This window comes from Styela clava, chromosome 3, assembly GCF_964204865.1.
Source record: "Styela clava chromosome 3, kaStyClav1.hap1.2, whole genome shotgun sequence".
NCBI classification, from domain to species: domain Eukaryota; kingdom Metazoa; phylum Chordata; class Ascidiacea; order Stolidobranchia; family Styelidae; genus Styela; species Styela clava.
Window position 1 is genome coordinate 22910860 of NC_135252.1, and position 7342 is coordinate 22918201.

Consider the following 7342-nt stretch of genomic DNA (forward strand, 5'->3'; position numbering starts at 1 on the left):
AAATTTACATAGGAACGTCCAAACCATATCAAAGGTTTGCAATGTTTGTGGCGAGGACTCTGAACACACGTTTGATACACAAGTATCCTGTTCAATTCGGGCACATCGATACGACACACGTCTTACCAAAGGACTCGAAAGGAAATCACCGATCATTGTCAAATTTGTACGTCGAAGCGTTAAATGCCAAATTTATTCTGCCCCAAAAGGACTCCGCGGAACCCGCCTTTCCATCACCGAATCTCTTCCCGAACGACGCCGCATCTTGTTGACTGAAGCCCAACGACTATCTTTCGGCAATTTGGATTGTAGTACAGCCGTTACATAGTCTATTAGAAAGCATTGATGACCAGAAAAAATAATACTGATGTTCTATCATGCCATGGTTGTAGTAAAATTGTAAAAGATAATGAATAGCCTACAGTATTTTTTGCGACCACTGTTCACACTGGATTCATTTGAAATGCAGTGGTTCATCCCAAAATGAGTACAAGAAATTGGAAAAAGAACCCTATTGTGTTCCATGGTGCTGTAGACCAGGGTTTCTCAAACTTTTGGTGTTACGGAGCCGTTGAAGAAGTTGATTATTATTCACGGAGCCCACAATAAATTTTAAAAATAAAACAACACATTGTTACTTGACGATTAATGTTCATGGGTAAGTTGAAATTACTTTAGGATAGGATAGGATAAGATCTACATATTTATCCCGGGGAAGAGGAAAGCCGATAAGACGGCTTATCCATATGGCGAACCACGGCCTCTCGTCCGGTTACCATTCCAAGTCGGGTATGGGATTAGATTTACTGTATTGTTTGTTTTCGGGAGCATGGACTTGGTGGTGGAGGAAGCCGTAACTGACCAGCGGTTACGTGAACCACCCAACGACGGCGAGGAATCCAGCAATCCTCTCGCACATAACCATTCCTGCATGGGATTCGAACCTGCGAACCCACGCAGAGTAGTTAGAGGTGCGGTGGCGAGCGTATTCCTAACGCTTAGCCCGTTGAGCCACACCGCCGCGCCCCACTTTAGCCCTACTACCGCTACCTACTTTACCCAATTCAAAAGCTAAACCTTTTATAATATATTATATACCATAAATAAAAGCCACAAATGATGCTAAATTTCACAAATAAATTTCATATATATATATATGTATTGAGATGTGCTGTCTTGTCCATTAGGGAAAATAAGCACGTGCTTAGGGAGCAAAGGAAAATGGGGCACCACAGAAATTTTAAACCTCCTGAACTCAGGTTGTGTACCAGGTTAGGGTTCAAGTTATGCGACATCTTGGTGCGCATGCTTCAGGAGGTCCAAAATTTTAATATACAGACCGCAATGAATGCACTTATAATACAATGGAAGATTAATTGACCACGGCCTTCACATTGATTACAGCCTTCAAAAATTTCATCTGAATCATGAGAACTATTGTCACGGATTTTATTATCCGTGTGTTTTAGTTTAGTTTGTCTTTTTATATTTGCCTATATGCTTTTTCGAGGACCCTTAATTTGGATATACTTCATCCGGGTCCGGTTATTGTGAGACTCCAATCACCCTCGAGTTGTTAGAAAAAGAGTTTCACGCTCTTCTTTTCCGGCTGCCGCGCTGGCAGGCGGGCGTGTTTTCTGTATTCTGTGTTTTTTGCTGTTTTAAGTGTTTTAAACACGAAGTTGTCGCCATAATAAACCACAAATCCGGAATCTGAGTCTTCTGATTCAATACACTGTAGAAACATCTACTAACCGTTACACTATGACGCGTGACCTCGACGTAGTATCAGAATGAATAGAAAGGTGCATAACACGCGCAATTTGCTACATTTCATCTTTAATGACTGGGGTAGCATGTTTCACATGTCGTGGGATTCTTCGGACAAAATTTACGGTGTTTTTCATTTTTTAGTGTGTACGATATCGTTTCAATCTATAAAAGGGCATAACGCATCGCCAATTTTTATCTGAGATGTTTTATAAATTCAGAAAAGTAAACCAGAGATACGACGGCTAGTTAGCACAAGAGACAGAAAGATTAAATTAGTATTCCTCCACTGACAGTCAGAAATTTGGTTTGCACATTCACTAATTTGAATTATCTTAGCATTTTCCTTAAAAACTAAACTAAAATGAACAACTGTTTTAAAACGGGATATTCACGCATTCAACAGTTGAAGCAGCGCACACGATAGTCTCAGATAAACGCTTTCAATCGAGGTACGAATGAACATGATTCGAATAAATGTAAATTGGGAGCTCGCGAAATATGTGCACCAAGATGGCGCACAACCTTAACATAGTATGTGTACCAGATTAACTTTCAGGTTGTGCGCCATCATTCTGTAGGCGATTAGCCTCGTCACAGGCTGTCAAGTGTGACGTCGTTAATCAAGTAAGATTTTAATCCACCCTATTCTCAACAGCAGCTGTAGCTCAGGGGAAGCGTTCAGACATGATCAAACATTAGGATCGTGGTTCGAACCCCACATGGTGGAGTGAGTTGTAGGGGTAGACCATCAAACAAGGCAGACGGTCGAGGGAGAAAGAGGCAGGCGAGAGCAGCAGCAAAAGAAAAAATCGAGGCGAAAGATATCAAGACGAGAGCAGTTCAGGGGGGGGGGGGGAGAAAGGTCAGGCGAGCAGATTTCAGGCGAGAGCCAGGAAAAATAAATAGGAGTAAGTAAATCGATCAGCGGGATGGCCAAACGGTCAGTGTGGAGTAAAAATGGAGACAAGGCCGAGCAGTTGAGGAGAGGTCAGTGTGGAGTTTAATAATGGAGACAAGGCGAGGTCAGGCGAGAGCAGCAGCCGAGGAGAGCAAGATGAAAAGAAAAAAAAAATCCGCCATAAGGGCGGATGCAAATAGGGAGAATTGTTACGTCACTTTTTGCATCTTGCTGATAAAATTAATCAGCGGGATGTCCAAGCCATAAGGGCGGATGCAAAAAGGGAGAATTGTTACGTCACTTTTTGCATCTTGCTGATTGGCCAATGTCACGAAGTAAACAAAGATGCTCAGGGAAAGGTCCATTATCTTTGAATGACCTTTCTATCTCTGTCCTCTGATCTCATTGACGACCAGGATGAAATAGCCTCGGGACTATGCGATTGTCAATATATAAGTGCAAACGATATTGAAGAGATTTGTCCAAGCTTAAAGCGAAACAGTTATCTTTTCACAATGTGCGCAAATATGCGTTCGCTTTCTAACCCAAAAAAATTTGCCAAACTGAAAGTTTTGTTAGAATCAATGACTAGTCGACCCGATAAAATTGCGGTTAACGAAACTTGGCTTAGACCCGACCAAGTTGGCGCACATATAAGTTTACGTGATTACAGATTCATTTCTCAAATGCGAGAATAAACCCTAAGTGTGGTGGAGTAGGCTTGTATATTAGAGATGGTATTACCTTCAAAACCAGACCGGAATTGTCCATAATGAAAGAGAAAACGTTCGAATCATTATTTGTCGACGTTTATCTCAGAGACCGAATTGTAACTTGTGGTACTGTTTACCTATCCCCACTGTCTGATAAGTCGAGAAATAAAGATTTTTTAATCTCATGAACACTGTTTTGTCCTCACTATCAAGACACAGTATACTAATGGGTGATCTTAGTTACGACCTGATGGACTACTCGCACCGTTTCGTCAACGAATTGACTGGGTTGATGAACCTATTTTTCTCCCACTATAAACGAACCGACCAGAATAACTGAAAACAGCGCGACAATTCTTGATCATATAATATATGGACAAACATATACGATCGAAAACCTGTCAGTGCTATTCCAACCGATGCAATCTCTGATCAACTACCTGTAATAGCCATGTGACCGATAGGACAAAAAAAACACTTAAAAACGAAGAAAAACAGTTTTTCTCGATCATTTAATTCGGCCAATATGACTAATTTTAGTGGTTCCATTACATTTGAACCCATGACAATTGCACCTGCATACTATTGCACCTATGGAATTTTTTTTTGTTTCACGGATATTCGTTCGAACCCATACTAACCCTAACCCATGGGTTTTAGCACCCGCATATAGATTGAACCCGCGGATATACACATGGGTTCAAATGTACGTGAGTTCAAATGTACGGTCACCAATTTTAGTACGTCATTAGAATGTATCGATTTCTCTGTAGTGTGTGAAGAATCAGACCCGGACGATGCCGTTAGAAAATATTCTTGCAATGTTATGCCAGTTTATAATCGTTGTTTTGCTCAGATTTTGATCAAAAAATCTAACAAAAAGTGGTTTGATAAAGAATGAACAAAACTTCATAAGAAAAACAAAAACTGTACAAATCAACTCTCATAAACAAATTGCACTATTCTAGGAAATCAAGAAAACGTACGAAAAATGATATTGGCCAAAAACCATTCTTACTACAGATTGCTCTTGAGTAAAACTAAAAACGATCTGAAAAAATCATGGCAAACAATGGATACCTTGCTAGAGTGATGCAAATCTAAACAGTGGTAAGATTAAAATTTTTTGTCAGCCGGTTCCTTCACAAAAGTTTTATTTTTCAGTCGGTTCTGTTACAAACAGAACATTGACAGTAACTCAGTCACGCTAACCGGTTCGCTGATCTCATAAAATTTCGAGAGACGGTTCTATAGAACCACTGAATCTAAACTGTCGGAAGTATTTGTTGTAGGAAATAAGGAAACGTGTGATCCTGTATGGATAGCTGATAGTTTCAATGAACATTTTTCTACGATAGAGAAGCGAATGGCTGATAAATTTACTCATGATAATGACGGTAACTTCATGGACAAATCTAGTAACTCTTCAATGTTTCTGTCACCGGTGACAGCCACAGAAATCAGAGCAATGCCATGAAACTTATAATCTTTCCTTGCAATTGTGACAATTTATTGATGTATTTAAAATCGCTAAAGTAGTACCGCTTCATAAGGGCGGAGACATGAAAAATGTCAAAAACTATAGTCCGATTAGCTTACCGCCGATTTTAAGATTTCAGAAAACGTCCTGTACAATAGACTAGTTAACTTTTTAGAACAAAAGAGTTTTTTCTACCATCAACAATTTGGTTTTCGCAAGGGACATACCACCTCTCAGGCTACGTCCCTACTTACAAGTAAGGGTGAATTTGAAACATCTTGCTTTCCAAACTCTACCACATAGGTGTTAGAGGTCATTGCTTTTCGTGGTCCCGTAGTTACCTGTTCGATCGCAAACAAGTGTTAGTTTATGACGGGCACTCTTTAAGTAAATACTGCGACTTAACAATTGGGCCCCTCAAGGATCGTTTATGGGGCCTATATTTTTCTTGATTATGATTGATGACTTCCCTAAATCACTCGAAGACGTTGATGCTATCCTATTTGCAGATGGTACCACTCCGTTCCTACAGGGTAAAAATTTACCAGACATTATTGAAAAAGCTTATGCTGACCTTACGAATATTCAGTCATGGCTAATTGCTAGCAAACTAACAGTAAATGCGGAAAAGACCAAGTACATGATTTTCAATGCAGCTAGAGTAGACAAAAACTATCCATTCTTAACGATGACCTCATTCTGCAGTCCAAGTGCATTCAAAGAGTAAACCAAATTCGTTTCCTGGGTGTTTTGTCCGATGACAAATTGTCATGGAAATATCATTCACAATTGGTACTATCAAAAACAAGGAAAGCATTCGAGCTATTTCAAAAATCAATAAAAATCTTAATAAGTCGTGCCTGTTATCATTATACCATTCATAATAGAAAGTCATATACGATATTGTATATACACTTGGATGCATCGTCAAAATGGTATTACAGCAAAAATTCAAAGTGTCTGTAATCACTTCTTGAAAATGACTTTTGATAGGGGTCGGAGAGACAGTGTTGCGGATTTGTTCAAAAATGAAAAACAACTACGTGTTGAAGATTTACTAATACTTGAGATTTGCACATTATTGTTTTTATCTTCTACTGGTCAACTCCCTAGTTGCTTTGATTGCGTATTCTCGAATAATAATTCCCGGAATAGCAGAAGTCATTACACTGGAACCTGAGACATGGACGTACACGTAGTCATAAACAGACTATTGTACATATCGTCGTTGTCCCGTATCTCGTTGTATTGTGTATTTTACAAGAGTTATATTTGTAAAGTCAATTTCATGTCTGTTGTCCTAGTACAGCGTTTCCCAAACTTTTAGGCCACGGAACACTTACGCTTTTTATCTCGCCTCGCGGAACACCAAAAAATGAAAGGGTGAAATTGATAAAGAAAAATGGTGTAATGGCCCCAAAAGGTATGCTACTAGTGCGCTGTAGCGTGTTGCAAAATGCGCCGCGAAAACTTAACAGAATTGTGTTCAACATAACTGAAATATGATCGAATATTTTGCATATTGCATTTATTATAAATGTTTATTGCTCCGTATTCTAAATGCTGTGTATATTAATCAATAATTCATTTTACATTTCTTTGTCGTTTACTTTCTATTACGTAGTGTTTGCCTCTAATGTTACCTAACAATGGAGTTAGAAGTAATTGCTGCAATTTTGCGAGCTGTTGTTTGTTTATTTGCTGAATCGAGTTTAGCGAACACGAGTGATTTTTTTTCAGCATTTCTAATTAAAAACCAGGCAGAGCTCGAGAAAGAAGACCTTTTGCTTTTATCCGTTTTAGGCCGACCGTGACGCGATATTGAACGGTCGCAGGTTGGCACGTGGCATAAACTGACTATTGTACATATCGTCGTTGTCTCGTATCTCTTTGTATTGTGTATTTTACGATAGTTTTATTTGTAATGTCAATTTCATGTCTGTTGTCCTAGTATAACGCAGTAGTCCTAAACTGCTGTTACAATTGTCAGGAGTACATGCCGCACATATGTGTCTTAGGCCAGTAAGGTCTTGAACATGTATCTCGTCTCTGTTTTACTGTTTAATTATTATGCAGATACTGTTACATTTTTAAGGCAAACAAACCTACATACATACACAATTCCATATTTATCTCAGAAGAGAGAGAGAGAGACCCATAAAATGGTTTTCAAGTTTTTATTGGGTAGGTATACTTATACCTAAGTAGCTCAGCCGAAATTGAAGTTTATCAGATCGCATGACTCTGCTGACACAGCTTAAATCAAGATATCCAATAAAATATAGTCCATTGAGCGTGAAAAGATAGAATTATTTCTGGCATTGGGTGGGGTTTTCATGATAGTTTACACGGCGAAGTCCGGTTACCAGCTCATGTCCGAGTATAGAAATAGTGAACAACTAATCCGTTTTCAGACCGCTTTGATTTAAAAAAGACACAGAACTCCATCGTGATGGAAAAAATACGATCCACAAGATG